The sequence below is a fragment of the Aotus nancymaae genome, unplaced genomic scaffold, assembly GCF_030222135.1.
Source record: "Aotus nancymaae isolate 86718 unplaced genomic scaffold, 86718_ANA_hifiasm-v0.15.2.pri h1tg000286l, whole genome shotgun sequence".
Taxonomy (NCBI): Eukaryota; Metazoa; Chordata; class Mammalia; order Primates; family Aotidae; genus Aotus; species Aotus nancymaae.
Window position 1 is genome coordinate 645,134 of NW_026988701.1, and position 20,497 is coordinate 665,630.

At 54.3% G+C, this 20,497-nt stretch overlaps 1 pseudogene; it reads left to right on the top strand.

Annotated features, from left to right (window-relative positions):
- Window positions 1-20,289, top strand: part of LOC135273146 (putative GTP-binding protein 6) — a 35,274-nt pseudogene extending 14,985 nt beyond the window's left edge.
- The last annotated feature ends 208 nt before the right edge of the window (window positions 20,290-20,497 follow it).

Consider the following 20,497-nt stretch of genomic DNA (forward strand, 5'->3'; position numbering starts at 1 on the left):
CCCTTCCTCCCTCTCTGTCCTGGTGTGACGTTGACCCCTGGACATGGGGCCTGTACTCTCTCTGTGTCCTATTGTGACGTGAACCCCTAGACACGGGGCCTGTCCTCCCTCTGTGTCCTGGCGTGATGTGGACCCCTGGACACAGGGCGTTTTCTCCCTCTGTATCCTGGTATAATGGGAACCCCTGGACACGGGGCCTGTCTTCTGACTGTGTCCTGGTATGATGTGGACGAATGGACACAGGACCCAGCTTTCCTCCCTCTATGTCCTGGTGTGATGAGGACACCTGGACATGGGTCCTATCCTCCCTATTTGTCCTGGTGTGATGTGGACCCCTGGACATGCAGCCTGTACTCCCTCTATGTCCTGGTGTCATGTGGACTCCTGGACACGGGGCCTGTCCTCCCTCTGTGTCCTGGTGTGATGTGGACCCCTGGACACGGTGCCTGTCCTTCCTCCGTGTCTTCGTGTGACATGGACACCTGGAACCAGGGCCTGTCTTCTCGCTGTGTCCTGGTGTGATGTGGACGTGTGGACACAATGCCCAGCCTTCGTCGCTGTATGTCCTCTTGTGATGTGGACCGTTGGACACGGGGCCTGTCCTCCCTCTGTGTCCTGGTGTGATGTGGACATATGGACACAGTGCCCAGCTTTCTTCCCTCTATGTCCTGGTTTGACTTGGAACCCTGGACACGGGGCCTGTCCTCCGTCTTTGTCCTCATGTGCTGTGAACCTGTGATCATGGCACCCAGCCCCTCCTCCTCCTCTGTGTCCTGTGCTGCCGCGTGTTGACCGGACATTGGGTGGGGACCTCCAGCCGGCTGAGGGATGTCTCGTCCATGCCTTGGAGCTGCCTCTCTTGTGTGAGCCGAGGGTTTTGAAAGGTGCTTGAGTTAAGTGGGCTGGGTGTGGGGCCCTGGAAATGCTCGGACTTCCCTGTTGACAGTGCCCTTGTGTGCTGCAAGGTGCGTTTGCCAACCCCTCCCGATGCCCGGTACGGAAGCTCTTGGTCGGAGCGCTACCTGTGATGCAAAGACCTCTTCTCCACTGGAACATTTCATCACCCCGTGATTGGGTTTCAAATACTGAGGATGGGGAGCACCCCCTCCAATGGCAAGGAGGGACACCAGGTGGAGATAAATGTTTATTTTATTTATTTATTTATTTATTTTGATATGGAGTCTTGCTCTGTCGCCCAGGCTGGAGGGCAGTGGTGTGATCTCGGCTCACTGCAAACTTTGCCTCCCAAGCTCACGAGATTCTCCTGCCTCAGGTTCCCAAGTATCTGGGATCACAACACCCGCCACCACTCCTAAGTTTTTGTATTTTTAGTAGAGATGGGGTTTCACTATGTTGGCCAGGCTGGTCTCAAACTCCTGACCTCATGTGACCTGCCTGCCTCAACCTCCCAAAGTGCTGGGATTACAGGTGTCAGCTACTGTGCCCGGCCTGAGCTGGCTTCTTTTAAACCATCACCAATTCCATTCCCCCTCTCCTTCCTTAGAAGCAAAAGGGATACGGACTGGTGTCTCCGAAGGTGGGTCTTACCCCTTTACTAGAGAAAAGAGACAACTTTGAGAGGCCGAGGCAGGCGGATTCCTTGAAATCAGGAGTTCAAGAGCAGTATGGCGAACAAGGTAAAACCTTGTCTCTACTAAAAATGTACAAAATGTAGGCCAGGGTTGGTGACTGGTGCCTGTAATCCCAGCTACTCAGGAGGCTGAGGCAGGAGAATTGCTTCAACTCAGGAGGCAGAGGCTGCAGTGAGGTGAGATCGTGCCACTGCACTCCAGCATGGGTGACAGAGAGACTCCGTCTCAAAAATAAATAAATGAAGCTGGGCATGGTGCCTCACGCCTGTAATGCCAGCACTTTGGGATCACAAGGTCAGGGGTTCAAGACCAGCCTGACCAACATGGTGAAACCACGTCCCTACTAAAAACATAAAAAATCAGCTGAGTGTGTTGGCGGGTGCCTGTAATCCCAGCTACTCGGGAGGCTGTGGCAGGAGAATCGCTTGAGCCCAGGAGGCGGAGGTTGCAGTGAGCCGAGGTGATGGCACTGCACTCCAGCCTGGGTGACAGAGTGAGACTCTGTCTCAACATAAATAACTAAATAGGACAGGCACAGTGGCTCAGTCCTGTAATCCCAGCACTTTGGGAGGGCAAAGTAGGCAAATCACTTTAGATCACGGGTTCAAGACCAGCCTAGCCAACAGGGTGAAACTCCATCTGTACCAGATACATAAAAAATTAGCCAGGCATGGTGGCAGGCGCCTGTAATCTCAGCTGCTGGGGAGGCTGAGGCAGGACGATCACTTGAACCCAGGAGGCAGAGGTTGCACTGAGCCGAGATGGTGCCACTGCACTCCAGCCTGGGAGACACAGCAAAACTCCATCTCAAAAACTAACTAACTAAAATAAAATAAAGCACTGAGCTGGAGTTAGGAAGTCAGGGATGACGGGCAGAGTCAGGGATGAGGGCTCCTCACCGAGGTCCCAGCTGCACTTGTCCACCTGCTAGTCATTTATGCTCCAAATCCCCATGCTCAAAATCGTAACACAGGCCTTCTAATACCAAAATCACCTCTGATCAGACACACAGCAGGAAACTCACTTGGCTTTGTATGGCATTCTCAAAACGCATGTGAGGAGACACCACTATTCAGCATTAAAATAGATGACCATTTTCCACCGATCAAGTAAGCAGAGATTGAAATACTAGCACTGTGGGAGGCTTAGGCAGGCAGATCGCTTCAGCCCTGGAGTTCCAGACCAGCCTGGGCAGTGTACCCAGCCCCTGTCTCTACACAAAAGATAGAAATTAGCTGGGCATAATGGCGTGCGCTTGTAGTACCAGCTACAGCGATGTCACACCTCCTCCTGTACTCCCAGCTACTTGGGAGGCTGAGCGGGGAGGATCACTTGAGCCTGGGAGGTCAAGGCTACGTTGAGTTATGATCACACAACTGCACTCCAGCCTGGGTGACACAGTGACATCTTGTCTGTAAAAAAAAAAAAAAAAAAAAACGAAAATCAAAACTACATTGAGATACCATCTCACGCCAGTTAGAATGGTGATCATTAAAAAATCTGGAGACAACAGATGCTGGAGAGGATGTGGAGAAATAGGAACACTTTTACACCATTGGTGGGAGTGTAAATTAGTTCAACCATTGTGGAAGACAGTGTGGCGATACCTCAAGGATCTAGAAATAGAAATTCCATTTGACCCAGCAATCCCATTACTGGGTATATATCCGAAGGATTATAAATCGTTCTACTATAAGGACACATGCAAACGAATGTTCATTGCAGCACAGTTTACAATAGCAAAGACCTGGAACCAACCCAAATGCCCATCGATGATAGAATGGATAGGAAAAACGTGGCACATATGCACCATGGAATATTATGCAGCCATCAAAAACGGTGAGTTCGCGTCCTTTGTAGGGACATGGATGAACCTGGAAACCATCATTCTCAGCAAACTGACACAAGAACACGAAATCAAACATCACATGTTCTCACTCATAGATGGGTGTTGAACAAAGGGAACACGTGGACACAGAGAGGGGAGCACTATACACTGGGGTCTGTTGGAGGGGATTGGGGGGACAGCGGGGGGTGGGGAGTTGGAGAGAGAGAGGATGGGGATAAGTGCCACATATAGGTGAAGGGGAGGAAGGCAGCAAATCACACTGCCACGTATGCACCTATGCAACAATTTTGCATGTTTTTCACATGTACCCGAAAACCTAAAATGCAATTAAAAAAAAGAAAAGAAAAAAGGCCAGGCATGGTGGCTCACACCTGTAATTCCAGCACTTTGGGAGGCCGAGGTAAGCAGATGACATGAGGTCAGGAGTTCGAAACCAGCCTGACCAACATGGTGAACCCCCATCTCTACTGAAAACACAAAAATTATCTGGGTGTGGTGGCGGGCGCCTGTAATCCCTGCTTCTCGGGAGCCTGAGGCAGGAGAGTCGCTTGAACCCGGGAGGCCGAGGCTGCAGTGAGTTGAGATCGCACCACTGCACTCCAGCCTGGGCGACGGAGCAAGATCACATCTCAAAAAGAAAAAACCAAGAAACATTTACGGTTCTTGAAATTGCCTCCTGACATATTTTCAGTTCGGCCTAAAGGTTTCTCTGTACACAGTGAACTGTGAGGTAACAGAAAGTGTAAACAGACCAGAACCTACTCTTCTGCCGACCGCTGAGTTTCAGCCAAAGGCAGCCAAATGTTGAAACCAGGTTCAAATAAGGTAAACGCCAAGCTGCCACCAATGCCGCTGCTTCTGTGCCTGGCTTCTGCGTCCCTTCCCTCCCTCCCTTTTTTCCTTTCTCCCTTCTTCCTTCTTCTTTTTTCCTTTCACTTCCCTTCCCCTCTTCCCTTCCCTCCCCTCCCATCCCCTCCCTTTCCCTCTCCTCTGTCCCTTCCCGGCTTCTCTTCCCTCCCATCCCCTCCCATTCCCCCTTCCCTTCCCCCTTCCCTCCCCTCCCCTTTCTTCCCCTTCCCCTTTCCCTCCCCTTCTCCTTCCCTTCCCTCCTCTTCTCCCCTTCCCTCCTCTCCCCTTCCCTCCTCTTCCCCCGTTCCCTCCTGTCCTCTTTCCTCCCCTTCCCTCACCTCCCCTCCCTTCCCTCCTTCCCCCTTCCCTTCCCATTCCCTTCCCCCTCCCTTCCATCCCCTCCCCTCTTCCCTTCCCTCCCCTCTACTCACCTTTCCTTCCACCCTTCCTTCCCTGTTCTCTTTTTTCCTTCCCTGCTTCCCTCCGCTCCCCTCCCCCTTCCCTCCCCTCCCCTCTGCTCCCCTTTCTTTCCCCCTTCCCCATTCCCTTCTTTCCTTTGCTTTTCCTTCGCTTCTTCCCCTCCCTTCCCTTCCCCCTTCCATTTCTCCCTTCCCCCCTTCCCTCCCCCCTTACCTTCGCTTCTCCCCCCAACTTGCTTTGCTTTCCTGAGATGGAGATTCTCTCTTGTCACCCAGGCTGGAGTGCAGTGGCATAATGTCAGCTCACGGCAGCCTCCACCTCCCAGGTTCAAGGAATTCTCCTGCCTCAGCCTACCGAGTAGCTGGAATCACAGGCACGTGCCACCGCACCCAGCTAATTTTTGTGTTTTTAGTAGAGACAGGGTTTCATGATATTGGTCAGTCTGGTCTCGCAGTCCTGACCTCAGGTGATCCGCCTACCGTGGCCTCCCAAAGTGCTGGGTTGACAGGCATGGGCCACCATGCCTGGCCAAGAACAGATTTTAATCAGCAAGAGGGATGAGGATCTAGTGTGCCCTGACCTCACCCTGGATTCTTGCATGGCTGAGTGGGAATTTCGAAGAAGGACGCTTGGCACACTTGGCAAAGAAGGAGTTAAGAGGCAGGCATCTGGGAGACCAAGCCATCAAAGCATGCTGTGCTCCCAGGAGGCCCATCTCAGAGGAGAGGCTTTCAGACATGCCTCAGCTGAAAAACATCTCAAAGGGTTGGAGGGAGAACTCGACTTTAGCACCTTTCTGTAAACGTTCTGGGAGAGGGTGGTGGGGTTGGTGGTGTCTTGGCCTTGGCTGGCACAAACAGTAAATTATTTTGGAATCTCTCTGTCAAGAACTTCCACGGGGCCTGGGGCCACCCCAGCAGTAAGGCCTGACCTGAAGCTGTTCATGTTGCTTCACGTCCTTTTTTGTTTTTGAGATGGAGTCTCTCTTGTTGCCCAGGCGGGAGTGCAGTGATGTGATCTCGGCTCACTGTCACCTCCACTTCCCAGGTTCAAGCGATTCCCCTGCCTCAGCTGGGATGACAGGCACCTGACACCACGCACGGGTAATGTCTGTATTTTTATTCGAGATGGGGTTTCACCATGCTGGCCAGGCTGGTCTGGAACTCCTGACCTCATGATCTGCCTGCTTCAGCCTCCCAAACTGCTGGGATGACAGGTGTGAGCCACTGCACCTGGTGGTTTACGTCTTTTACTGGGGCGCAGGGAGGTGGAGATGAAATGTTCTGTGCTGGTGGAGGCTGAGGTCTGCTCTCAAAGGGACTCGAGGGCACCTGGTGGACATTTAGAGGAGGGCAGAGTGTCACAGGGATAGCAGAGGGCTCACCACGGATTCCATGAATTCAAGTCTGCCGAGACCAGTAGTGCATGCAGTGGCTTCTGGGTGTGTTTGAAGACTCCACCCAGCCGGGCACGGTGGCCCGCACCTGTAATCCCAGCACCTTGGGAGGCCGAGAAGGCCGGATCACCTGAGGTCAGGAGTTCGAGACCAGCCTGGCCAACATAGTGAAACCCCGTCTCTACTAAAAATACAAAAATTAGCCAAGAGGTTGCAGTGAGCCGAGATCTTGTCACTGCACTCCAGCCTGGTCAACAGCACAAGACTCTCTCTGAAAAAAAAAAAAATTAAGAATTCACCCTATGGACATCGTCCTCAGACCCAGCAACCCCCGCCGTGACCCCTGTGAGCCCCGAGAATATGAGACAGGTCTCAGTTAATCTAGAAAGTTTTATTTCACCGAGCTAGGGAGACAGGAGACATGAATATGCAAGGTGAACATGATTCGGTCAGGAAAAGCGGGACAACTGGAACAACAGAAGGAAGACTGGAAGCCGGAGGGAGAAACTTTTGAGTTTCTGATGAGCCTTTCCAAAGGAGGCAATCAAATATGCATCTATCTCAGTGAGCAGAGGGTGACTGTGAACAGAACAAGAGGCAGGTTGGCCCTAATCAATTGCCAGCTTGAATTTTATTTCTAGCTTCATGATTTGGGGGTTTGGAAACTTCTTTTTCTTTCATGCTTCCAAAATCTACAGAGCCAGACTTGGTCTCAAAAAATAAAAAACTATCTTCCCAACCTGTGACTGCCGTAAATACCACTGCAGTGCACACTTTGAAAAGGCAAGCTGACGTTATATAATTTCACGTTTAATGATTAAAAACAAAAACGCTGCTGGGCGCGGTGGCTCACGCCTGTAATCCCAGCACTTTGAGTGGCTGAGGTGGGTGGATCACCTGAAGTCAGGAGTTCAAGACCAGCCTGGCCATCATGGTGAAACCCCATCTTTAAAAAAATAAATGCAAGTTGAATGCAAAATTCAGTAATTAAATTGCAAATGAATGCTTAGAAATAAGTATTGAGTATGAACACGTTACCTTTTCTGGAGAATAGGTGAGGTAACAAAATAATTATTTTTCCTTTTTTACTTTAGCAATCACCATTGTTTTAAAATCTTTTTTAAAGTGAAACATTTTCAACATGCAGAAAGTACAAAATATAAATAGGCACATAGAAAAACACTATCCCAACACACAGGTGTTAGCAGTTAGCCATATTCCTTTGATTTTTTCTTAAAGTGACAAAAGAAAGACTGCCTTACTGATACAGGTGGGGCCTCCTTCCTACCTCTGCCCCCGTCTGTCCTCACAGGCCACGGCTGCCTTGGAGTCAGCGTTTCTCATGAGAAAGGGACATGCAGGGATTGGTGGCAGTGCCCTGGCCAGTGAGGTGCTGTGGCCAGATGCTCTGTGCCTGCTTCCCTGGGGAGCTAGGCCAAGCAGGGGCAGGCCGAAGGTTCCTGTGCACTGCCCCTCTCATACAGCTAACACCGAGCTGCCTGGCAGACCATGGCTGGCGCATGCAGGGCCTGCTCTTTAGGGGGTGGGCTCATCTCTGGGCCTGCCTTACACGAGCAAGTAGACATCTTGTGGTGCAATACTCCTGGACCCAAGGGTGCTGGTGGGGAGTGAGGGAGGGAGGCAGAATAAAGCTCCTCGGATCGTCCCTGCCTGTGTGTTTTTTGTGGACCTGCATTAAACTGCATTAAACTGGACATGAGTTCATACTGCGGTCTCCTCCAGGCCTCTCGTCTCTCAGGTGTGACCTGTGGGTGAGATTGCTGGGCCATGGGAAGGTGTGTGAGTCACTTTAGTCCTACCTGCTTGCTGCTCCTGGAATTTCCCCGGGGGTGGTGGGGAGCTGGGTCATTACCAACTGAGGGAAATGCCAGCCTGGTACAGAGCGCAACTCTATCTATGTCTTGGGGTGGTATGTATACACGTGTGTGTGTGTGCGCACACTCGCACTAAACCTTCATGCTTAGAATACCATCAGACACGCAGAGAAGCTGGGAGAAGGTTGCTGAGTTCCCACACACCCTACACTAGGCTATCCTATTACCTACATCTGCCATTAGCATTGAGTATCTGTCGCAGTTAGTGGACTGATACGGATACCCTCGTATGAACTGAAGTCTCTGCTTTATTAACATTTCCCTTGTTTTTGCCCTAATGTCCTTTTGTGTTCCAGAATCCCACCTGGATGCCACATCACATTCAGCTGCCATGTGTTTCCAGGCCCCCATGGCTCTGGCAGTTTCTCAGACTTTCCTCGGGTTTGAGAACCTTGACAGTTTGAGGGGTACTGATCGGGTATTTTGTAGAGTCTCCCCGGATTGGAACGTGTTTGGGGTTGTGGGTTTGGGGAGGAGATCACAGAGGCAAATGCCCTCCGCTCACATCATACCACGGGCAAGCAAGTCTTACCTCGGACTGCTGGGACAAAATACCACAGACTGGGAGGCTCATAAACCAGTTATTCCTCAGAGTTTTGGAGGCTGGAAGGTCAAGACCGAGGACACGCTGTCTCAGCTGGTGCCGTCCAGCTGTGTCCTCACAGGGTGGAGGGGTGAGGGGCCTGCTGGGGTCTCCTTTACAAGGCCACTCATCCTCATACCACTAAGAAGAGCTACACCCTCATGACTGAATCACCTTCCAGCCTTCCAAAGTCCTCACCTCCTAAATCAGCACCATGGGGGTTAGGGCTGCATATGTGAATTGGGGGGGCCATGAACACTGGGACAGTGGCAGGGGCGAGCTATCCACATGATTGATGGCTGACGTTGGATTTGGTCCTCAGGATGAGGTTGCGTTTGCGTCTTGTTTCTGCCTATAAGCTGCCCCACCCCGTTCCCATGTTATATTCCTTGGAAGGAAATCACATGTGCAGCCAGCACTTGAGGGGTGGGGGGTTATGCTCCATTTCCTTGAGGTAGCATATCTATGTAAATTATTTAGAATTTAGGGACATGGGAGCCTTGCCTATTGTTCTTCATTTATTCAACAGTTTATTTACATCGGTGTGGACTCATGCATATTTATTTTGTACTTTGGGTTATAATCCACTACTACATTGTTTATTACAGTTTGCTGAAATGGTTCCACTCTGGCCACAGGGAGCTTTCAGTTGGCTTCTGTGCCCCTGGGACACAGCCTGTCATCGGGATTTGTGGGGCACGTCCTTACTTTCCAGCACAAGGATATGCTCCAGCCTCATCTAGCCTATTTCCTGCCACAGCCCAAGACGCAGCCATTTCTCCCAGGAGCTCTGGCTCCTTTAGAGTTGAAGAATGGCAGAAACCAAGATCAGGGTGCTAGGTGTGCTCACGGCTACTGGGGTGTCATTGCTTCTAGGCCCTCTCAGCCGACAGAGCAAGGAAATGGCTGTGCATCAAAGAAGTCGCGTATGGATACATGTAAACATCTCTATGTGTATCCATCTACGTTTGCATTAAACTAGACCTGAGTTCCTACCAACGTCTCCTCCACTAACCCATGCCCACATGGATCCTTCCAGCCTCCTCCTCTTGCTTATCTGTGAACTTCCTCTCTAGCACTGAGAAAAAGGCTCCCACCATCAGCGTCCACTCACTTAACTGTGCGATTCCAGAATATACAAATAGGGGCTTCCTATTTGTTAAGCCACACTCCTGCCGGAAGCAACTCTTCTCCAGTTTCTTTTGAGGGACTTCTTTCACTTAGTGCTATGCATGTAGGATGTATCCATGTCTTTGTGCAGCTTGATAACTATTCTGTTTATTGCTGAATCATATTCCATCACATGAAGTGTTCGTTTCTTTAGCCACTCACCTACTAAAGGGCATCTTCGTCGCTTCCAGTTTTGGGTGAGTGTAAATAAAGCTGCTCACAACATCTGGATGCAGTTTTTTTGTATGGACATACATTTTCACATCAGTTGGGTAAATAGCCATGGCATGATTGCTGGATACTAGGTGAGACCGTGCCTAGCTTTGTAAGAAGTCTCTACACTGTTCACTGTGGCTGCAGGAACAACCTCCTCTTCCCTCACTTGGTCACATGCACGAACAGGAGAAAGGGTTGTTCTGTGCAGTCACGACAAATTGTGTCTCCGAAGGGGAGGGAATCAGGTCTCAGGCCCTTGTCAGAGAAGTTTATGGCCACAGCACTAATGCTGCTGGTGGGGATTTGGTTGTAGAAGATGGTTGGAGCGATTGCATGACCTTTGGTTGAGATCTTCATTTACAATTACGGAAACCACCCCTACCTCCCGCGTTTAAAGGATGCTAGCCAATGGCTGTCACATGATCCAGGGCTGGCCATGTGTAGCGTGTGTCCTAGGGGAAGGAGGGCGACTTGGGTCCCTCACCCTCTGCAGGAAGGAGGGTGGCCTGGGTCCTTTACCTTCTGTGGGAAGGAGGGCAGCCTGGTTCCTTACCCTCTGTGGGAAGGAGGGCAGCCTGGGTCCCTCACCCTCTGTGGGAAGGAGGGTGGCCTGGGTCCCTCACACTCTGTGGGAAGGAGTGCGGCCTGGGTCTACCCTCTGTAGGCCAGCTGTACCTGGCCCTCCATGGTGAGGATTCTCAGGGTGCAAACAGCAGAGCAAACAGTGCAAGATCAGCCTCCAAGCCAGGTCACTCTGGAGGTCCTGGTAGTGCAGAAGAGAAGTGTGTTTGGCAGAGTTTCAGGGTGGCCTCCAAGTTCCCCTCCTAACTCTGCGGTATAATCCTTTCCCTCGAGTGTGGATGATGGATAGGTTCTGTTCTGTAGCAAATGGTGTGGGAGTCACTCCCATGACTATAAAATGTTACTTAAGATTCCTCCGTGGTGCAAAGAGGGAGCCTTCCCAGCCGGCATGGAGGGAAGGAGGGACCCTGGTTGCTAATTGTCTTTGGAGGTGTCCTGGGGGACCTCAGTCCTACAAACCCAGTAACTGACTTCCACAAACACTCTCGAGTGAGCCTGAAAGCAGACCTGGAGTACAGATGAGAGGACAGCCTGACAGCAGGATGCAGCCTGTGAGACCCGGGCAGGGCACCCACCTCCCCTCTGCATAGAGCTCTGATCCATGGTCTCACTGCTTTCGGCCGTGGGGTCCCCGGGAATCTGGAGAGGCCATGGGGCCGAGGGTGCGGCCCGTGGGCGGACGGAGGCCGAAGCTGCCCGGGAGAGGACGAGGAGGAGCCGGAAGATGCGGATGAGGACGCAGAGGAGGATCTGCTGCAGAGGGAGCCTCTGCTGCCGGCGGGGACCCAGCACTTGTGTCTGGTCCACCCCGATGTCAAGTGGGGCCCTGGGAAGCTGCACATGAAGTGAGGTGAACACAGCGGGGGTTGCAGGGGAGAAACAGGAGCTGGCACTCTGCGGGAGGGCCCCTGCAGGGAGGGTCTCATTGGTGGAGACTCGGGGGCTGGGCGCTGAGGGGACAATCTCATAGGTGGAGATTCAGGGGCGGGGCTCTGATGGAAGACACTCAGGTGGAGACGCAGGGGCGGGGGCTCTGAGGGGAAGATCACAAGTGGTGTAGTGGGCGAGGCTTCAAGGGGCGATGCTCTGAGGAGAGGATCTGATGGGTGGAGATGCAAGAGCATGGCTCTGAAGGGGCGGGGCTCTGAGGGGAGGATTTCGTAGCTGGAGGTGCATGGGCGGGGCTTTGGGGAGAGGAGCCTATGGGGTGAAAAGGGCTGGGGCGGAGCTTATGGGGAGAAGCCCCTGGGGTGAGGTGGGGTGGGGTGGGGTGGGCCGGGCCAGGCCGGGCCGTGTCTTGGTGATGAGACCCCGTTTTTCTTGCCCTGGGTTCAAGGTAGGCACAGTGTTTTTGGGGTCAGGGAAGGGAGGGTGTCTAGCAGACCATCTGTGTCCAGTCCCCTGCCCCACTCCCCAGGAGGAAATCCAAATCCCTAAGTCACTGCAGGTGCCAGAGTCTCAAGACTGTTGACATCTCCCTTGGAAGCCCCTGTAGCCGAAGAGCGGTTCTCCTTCAAGGGTGTTTTCCAAAATGGGCAACTCTTGGGACAGTGGAAGCCCCAAACTGCTCAGAACGGCACCCAGACCTCCTGCATTTCCTCCTCCTAACCCTGCCTGTGGTTCCTGAGTTATCCCTGAGCACCCCTAGCTCCCTAGTTCCCTGCTGTGTCCACCTGGACCCCAAATCCTATATAAGGCAGGTTGGGGAGTCCTCATGTCCCATGGTGGCTCCAGCATCCTTCCCTGGCCAGATTCCTACTTAGAGGCCCTACGGTCAAGGCCAGGAGAAGGACACGCCGGGCAGGTGTGGTTGGGGCCCTGGATCTACCCCAAAAGGAAGTGTCCCTCAAGGTGGCCCTTGTGTCCCCAGAGCTGAGTGACAGGTAGCAAAGGCCACAGTACTGGTGCACATTCTGGACGGCTGGTCCATGGTGCAGACGATGGTCGTGTCCACCAGAACGCCAGAGAAGAAGCTTGTCTTTGGCAGAGGGAACTTTGAGCACCTGACAGGTGAGTCCGTCCACACCTGCTCCCTCCCCAAACCTCCTTTCCCATCTGTTGCTCCCGAGAACATTCAACCCAGACGTGTGGAAGGACAGGGGTCTCGCTGGGCCAGAGGGGAAGCGGGCCCATGAGTGGGTGGTCCAGGTGAGCTGGGAGCCCACATAAATAGGAGCTGGAGGGATGGGAGGCTGGACCTGTGTCCCTCCTCCATGCACTCTCTTAGCGTGGGGTCCTGTGTGGGGGCCCTTGTGCTTCCAAGTTTTTGACCATCCGGCTTACAGTGCAGAGTGGGTAAGACCCTACTAACTGCTACTACTACTGCTAACTAACTTACTAACTAGCCGAGGTGGGAGTCTGCTTCCGTGCCTGACTCAGAGGCATCTCATCGGGGCTGGGATGTGTTCACCATGTTTCTGTGTGTGTCTGGCCCACCATGTGTTCACCGTGTATGTGTGTCCCCACTGGGATGTGTCCACCGGGACTCTGTGTCTGTCCCTGTCACGATGTTTTCACTCTGTTTGTGTGTGTGTGTGTGTGTGCGTGCGTGTGTATACATGTGTCTGTCCCTGTCGGGATGTGTTCACCGTGTGTGTGTGTGTGTGTCCCCACAGGGAGGTGTTCACCATGTGTGTGTGTCCTCACTGCAATGTGTCCTCCGTGTGTGTGTGTCTCCCCACAGGGATGTGTTCACCGTGTGTGTGTGTCTGTCTCCCCATAGGGAGGTGTTCACCATGTGTGTGTGCCCCCACTGCAATGTGTCCTCCGTGTGTGTGTCTCCCCACAGGGATGTGTTCACCCTGTGTGTGTGTGCGCGTCCCCACTGCAATGTGTCCACAGTGTGTGTGTGGGGGGTGTCTCCCCCACGGGGATGTGTTCACTGTGTGAGTGTGTGTGTCCCAACTGGGATGTGTTCACCTTGTGTGTGTGTCCCCACTGGGATGTGTTCACCATGTGTCTCTGTTCATGTCACAATGTGTTCACTGTGTGAGGGGTGTGTGGGTGTCCCCACTGGGATATGTTCCCCATGTATGTGTGTGTGTCCCAACTGGAATGTGTTCCCCGTGTGTGTGTGTGTCTCCACACTGGGATGTGTTCATCATGTGTTTGTGTCTGTCCATGTCACGATGTGTTCACTGTGTGTGTGTGTCCCAACTGCGATGTGTTCCCCGTGTGTGTGTATGTGTGTGTCTCCACTGGGATGCATTTACCATGCATGCGTGTGTGTGAGATGTGTGTGTCCCTGTTGGGATGTGTTTACCTTGTGTGTGTGTCTCCGCCAGGATGTCTTCACCGTGTACACGTCTGTGTACATGAAACACACACCCCTAGAGACATCCCTCCAATGCTGATTTCCTGGATCCTGGGCCTGGTGCTCAGGTCAGGGATGCCTGTGAACTGTGCCCTCCACGGTGCACCCCACAAAGGGCCTCATGGCTCATCCCGCAGTCCACAGGTCTGGACGGATGGCCACTGACGAGACCCCCTTTCCTTTAGAGAGGATCTGACAATCTCCGGACATCACACGCGTCTTCCTGAATGTGGAGAGGATGGCTGCCCCAACCAAGGTATCCCAGAATGTGGCTTTGCTTTGTTTGCTCCCAGGCTCCACGCGGTGAACGAGTGGATGCTAGAGCGTCCCGCCAGGCAGGGGCCAGATGGGGTGATAGTGGCTTTAAGGCGTGATGGAATGTCCTCCTCCCTGTGAGGCTGGCCACTAGGGCCTGGCCTTCCCCTCTGGCTTCTCATTTGCTCTCTCCTTTTCTTTTCTTTTCTTTTTTTTTTGACAGAATCTGACTCTGTCACTCAAGCTGGAGGGCAGTGTCACCATGATCTCGGCCCACTGCAACCTCTACCTCCCAGGTTCAAGCAATTCAGCTGCCTCAGCCTCCTGAGTAGTTGGGATGACAGGTGCCCACCAACACACCCAGCTAATTTTTGTATTTTTAGTAGAGACAGGTTTTCAGTATTTTGGCCAGGCTGGTCTCGAAGTCCTGACCTCAGGTGATCCACCTGCCTTGGCCTCCCAAAGTGCTGGGGTTGCAGGTGTGAGTCGCCAGGCCCAGCTCACTCTCTCCTTCTCTAGAAAGAACTGGAAGCCGCCTCGGGCGTGGAGGTGTTTGACTGCTTTACCATCATCCTGCACATTTTCCGCTGCAACGCCTGCATGAAGGAGGCCTGGCTGCAGATGGCCCTGGCAGAGATCCCGCTCCTCAGGTACCTCGGGACGCCCAGGCCAACCATCACGCCCACCCCGCAGCCCCTCCATTCTGTACTCACGTGTTTGGTGGTTCTGGGGGTATATGAGAGTAAGAAAAGCACTGTGGGAGCACTCTCTCCCCACCCCACCCCACTCCCCACTAGGTAGGTCCCCTCGGCCTGGGACACTCCTCACTCACAATGCATGAGCTACACACCCAGTGGGACCCCAACACCAGCTCCTCCCTTCTGCCCAGAGGCCCCACTAATTCACAGGTTCTGGGCTTTAGGATGTGGACCGATCTTTCTGGGGGCTACTGTTGACAATCCACTACAGTTGTATCCACTTCTCTCTGGAGGCTCCTTCCTGCCTCTCCCAGCTCCTGGGGGCGCCAGGTGTCCCTGGCTTGCGGCCGCATCACTCCAGTGTCCGCCTCCAAATCCACGTAGGCTCCTCCTCTTTGTCTGAGTCTCCCCTTCTGTCTCCTAGAAGGACATTTGTCATTGGATTTAAGACTTTCCCTAATCCAGCGTGACCTCATCTCAAGATCCTTAACTAATTTCATTTGCAGAGACCTTATTTCTAAATAACGTCCCATTCACAGGTCCTGGGGAACAAGACATAAACATCTATTTGGGGAGTCACTATTTAACCCAGTAAAATGGAATCATCCAGTTACCTCCAGAAGCTCTCGGGGAGGATCCTTCCTGCCTCTCCCAGCTCCTGGGGGTGCCAGGTGTCCCTGGCTTGTGGCCACATCACGCCAGTCTCTGCCTCCATCTCCACGTGGACTTCTCCTCTGTGTCTGTCTACAATTTTTTTTTTTTTTTTGAGACAGAGTCTTGCCCAGTCACCCAGGCTGCAGTGCAGTGGCTGGATCTCAGCTCAGCACAACCTCCACCTCCCAGATTCAAGCGATTCTCCTGCCTCAGCCTCCCAGGTAGCTGGAACTACAGGTGCCCACAACCAAGCCCAGCTAGTTTTTTTATATTTTAGTAGAGACGAGGTTTCACCATGTTGGCCAGGATATTTTGATCTCCTTGGCCAGGATGGTTTGATCTCCTGACCTCATGATCCACCTGCCTTGGCCTCCCAAGGTGCTGGGATTACAGGTGCGTGCCACTGCGCCCGGCCCTCCCCTTCTGTCTCCTAGAAGGACACCTGTCATTGGATTTAAGACTTATCCTAATCCAGGGTGACCTCATCTCAAGATCCTTAACTAATTACATTTGCAGACACCTTATTTCTAAATAACGTCCCATTCACAGGTCGTGCGAAACAAGACATAAACCTCTATTTTGGGCATCACTATTTAACCCAATAAAATGGAATCATCCAGTTCCCTCCAGAAGCTCTCGGGGAGGACCCTTCCTGCTTCTCCCAGCTTCTGGGGTCTCCAGGTGTCCTGGGCTTGCGGCCTCCTTCACCTTCACCTCGACCTCTGCTGGGAGGGAGAGAGCTTCCCTGCAGAGTGAACCCCTCCTGTTCCCATGCCAGGTCGAACCTGAAAAGGAACATTGACCCCCTTCACTGAGGAGGATCCAGCTCCCGCTACATCATGGGGTCAGGTCACTCTGGCTGGGTGCAGCACCCCAGGACATCCTGAGAACGTGGTTGTCAGCAGCTGCCCTGAAGGATTCCGACAGGGTGGGGGCCGGCTGGGGGCTCCGTCTCCTTGTTACGTCTGTGGAGACAGGAGATGGTGGTGGTTCTGTGAGGTATTGCTGACATAAGTAGCCACAAAGTGTGGATTGAAACAGCAGGAATCTGTGCACACCCATCCTGGAGACCAAAAGCCTCCAGAGGCTCCTTCTGCCTCTCCCAGCTCCTGGGGGCGCCAGGTATCCCTGGCTTGTGGCCACATCACTCCAGCCTCTACCTTTTAAGAAGGACATGGATCTTTGCATTCAGGCCCAACCCTAACCTAGGATGATGTCTTGATTTCGTACAAAGAGGGTATTTACAAATCAGGTCCCATTCCCAGGTTCTGGGACTTAGGATGCCAAAGGAGCCCCATTGAGCCCCTCACGATGACATCCCGGCTGTGCCCCACTTAGAAGCCTCCGTAGTGCTCAAGACTTTTTCTTTTTGAGATGCAGTCTGGCTCTGGCCCAGGCTGGAGTGCAGTGGCACGATCTCAGCTCACTGAAAGCTCCACCTCTCGGGTTCAAGCGATTCTCCCGCCTCAGCCTCCCGCGTAGCGGGGATTACAGGCGCCCACCACCACACCTGGCTAATTTTTGTATTTTTAGTAAAGATGGGGTTTCACCATATTGGCCAGGCTGCTCTCGAACTCCTGTCCTCATGATCCGCCCACCTCGGCCTCCCAAAGTGCCAGATGACAGGTGTGAGCCACCGCGCCCGGCTGAGCGCAGCCCTTTCTCAGGGAAAGGGAGTGTTGGGGCCACTGCCGGGAACGCGGCAGGGCCCCTAAATGCTGCAGCAGGAGGAGCAGCCCCTGTAGACCCTCAGTGGCACCTCCCGCTCCCACGCCTTTCCCGGCCTGGCTCACCACCCTGTCTTGTGTGTTTTTAGGAGAATCGTTCATGCAGGTGCAGCAGCGTCTCCTCAAAGACAAGGAGGCCAAGATGAGGAAGGCCCTGGACGGGCTTCAGAAGAAGAGGCACCTGCTGTGGCGGCAGCGTGCAAGACGTGAGTTCCCCATGGTCTCCAAGGTGGGGTACACCAACTGCAGTGAGCATGCACCCAGGGGAGGGGGTCCCATGGTCTCTTGGTGGGGTACACCAGCTGAAGTGACCATGTGCCCAGGGAAGGGGTTCCATGGTCTCTGTGTGTGGTACACCAGCTGTGGTGAGGACTTGCACGGGGAGGGGGCTCCCCGTGGTGCATACACCAGCTGTGGTGAGGACTCACCCAGGGAAAGGGGATCCCGTGGTCTGCATGGTGGGTACAGCAGCTGTGGTGACAATGCCATGTACCCCATCCTCCCATCCACAGCACCACCACCCCATCCACACACCCACGCTTCTACACCACCACCTCCCTCCATCTACACCATCTTCCCATCCACACCATCTCATGTTCACCTGTCTACACCACCAGCTCCCCTGTGTCTACACAGTGGCCCTGCTGCATCCGGCCTGAGAGCAGCCACAGTGGCTTAGTCCTGCATGTCGTGTGTGGCCCAGGGGTGCCTGGGGAGCTCAGGGACCTGGCACCCGGGGTGCCGCTGCCCAAGAGGGTGCTGTGGTCTCCACTCTGAGGACCCAGGTGTGGCTCCGCCTGAGCCCCTGATCTCCATGCCCTCCGAAGGAAGACCATGCTGATGAAGGCACTGACGGGAGACACTGACTTGCAGCCGCGGGACCAGCTGTTTGCCACGCTAGACGTTACAGCCCACGTGGGGGCGCTGCCCTCACGCCTGACCGTCCTATACATGGATGCCGTCGGGTTCTTGTCCCAGCTGCCACATGGCCTCATCGAGTCCTTCTCTGCCACCCTGGAAGATGTGGCCCACTCGGTGAGTCAGGGCTGCGGGTGGCTGTGGACACCCACTGAGACAGAGGCTGAGGTCTCAGACACCCACTCGGACCACGGGCCGGGGTCTTGGACACCCATTGAGACGGGCTGGGGTCTCAGACACCCACTCAGACCAGGGGCCGGGGTCTCAGACAGCCAATGAGAGAGGCCGGGGTCTCAGACCCCACTTGGACCAAGGACCAGCCCTCGGACGCCCACTCAGCCCACTGGCCAGGTTCTCAGACACCCACTGAGACCAGGGACCATCTCTGAGACACCCCATCAGCCAAGGGGCCAAGCCCTCGGACGCCCACTCAGACCAGGGGCCAGGCTCTGGGACACCCGCACCACTCGGGGCAGAATAACAACTGTCTCCTCGGCCTCAGACTTAGTGTCCCACAAGCATCCCTTGACCCTGGGGCCGAGGCTGAGCAGTGGCCCCAGTGTCACCCACACTCAGCCACCGTGATGAGCCCATATACACAGGGCCGGGAGCAGCAGCTCACACCTGTCATCCCAGCACTTTGGGAGGCCGAGGCGGGTGGATCATTTGAGGTCAGGGGTTCGAGACCAGCCTGGCCAACATGGTGAAACCTTGTCTCTGCTAAAAATACAAAAATTGGCCGGGCATGGTGGCAGGCGCCTGTAATACCACCTACTGGGGAGGCTGAGGCAGGAGAATCACTTGAACCCAGGAAGCGGAGGTTGCAGTGAGCTGAGATCGTGCCGTCACACTCCAGCCTGGGGGACAAGAGCGAAACTCTGTCTCAAGAAAAAAGTAAAACGATTTCACAGTGGGATGAAGCCACCCAAAGCACTGAATGAGGAAGCAGTGGCTGGCATGTGGCGGCTGAGTGGTCATTTGTGACACCACCTTGTTTGTGGGTCTGGGGGTGCAGACTTGTCACCTGTGCTGCGGGAGGTGAGGTATGTGGAGTTGGGTGGGGCTCCGTCCAGTGTAAACCCAGCACCCCCATCCTGGGGTGTCCGAGGGCCTGTACATGGGGGTAGCTCCCACCCCCACGCTGGCCTTGGGAACTCGTGGGAACCCCTCTCCCGGGCCTGCCTGCAAGCTTGGTGGGGTTAGGGCTCTGACTGCATGCCCGGCACTTGTAGGATCTGATCCTGCACATGAGGGACGTCAGCCACCCCAAGGCGGAGCTCCAGAAAGCCAGCGTCGTGTCCATGCTGCACAGGCTGCGGCTGCCCACCCCGCTCCTGGACTCCATGCTGCAGGTTCACAACAAGGTGGACCCGGTGCCCGGGTGAGTCCGGCCCTGGCACCCACACTCGTCTCACGCCTTCCCCTGCAGGCGCTGGAGACCCTGCCCTCGTGTGAACTGCTGACCGCTGGCACACAGGCTGACGCAGGGAGAATGGTTGAACCCAGGAGGCAGAGGTTGCTGCCCGAGCCCGTGTCTCGTGGGCAGCTCACTCCTGGTGACCCTGCTTTTCACAAACATCTCCTTTCCCTGCATGTGCTCAAGCCACATGGGGAGATGCCCCCTCTCCTCATCTGAACCTCAGCAGTGACACTCAGGACACCAGGAGCTTCCCCAGGCTGTGCCCCACGGGTGGCTGACTCTGGGACCCCTGCTTTCTGCCGGCCTGTGGCCCTGAGGCTGAGCGGACTCTGTGGCCTCCCCACCCTTGCAGCTACCACCCCACGGAACCGAACGTCGTGCCCATGTCTGCCCTGCTGGGGCACGGACTCCAGGAGCTGAAGGCTGAGCTCGATGCAGCGGTGTTGAAGGCCACGGGGAGACAGGTCCTCCCCCTCCGTGTCCGGCTGGCCGGGGGCCCAGCTCAGGTGAGCGGCAGCCTCCTGGCGTGGGAGAGGGGATGGTGTTCTGGTGGCCTGTCTCTGGCTCAGACAGGGCTCCTTTAGGGTGCAGAAGGACCTGTGGAGTCCCCAAAAGCTTTACGATGCAGAGACAAGGTGAGAAATTTCTGAATGAGTTCGCAGCAAATGTGTACTGTGGAGTCAGTGTGCATACAACAGGCGCCTAATCTGTACTCACCGACGCTCAAACGCTATAGGACTCCCTACCAATAAGAAAGCAGGCTCCAGCTGGATACGGTGGCTTACGTCTGTCATCCCAAGACTTTGGAACCCCGACGTGGGCAGAAAACCTGAGGTCAGGAGTTTGAGACCAGCCTGGCCAACACAGTGAAACCCCATCTCTACTAACAATATAAAAATTTGCCAGGCGTGGTGGTGCATGCCTGTAATCCCAGCTACTCTGGAGGCTGAGGCAGGAGAG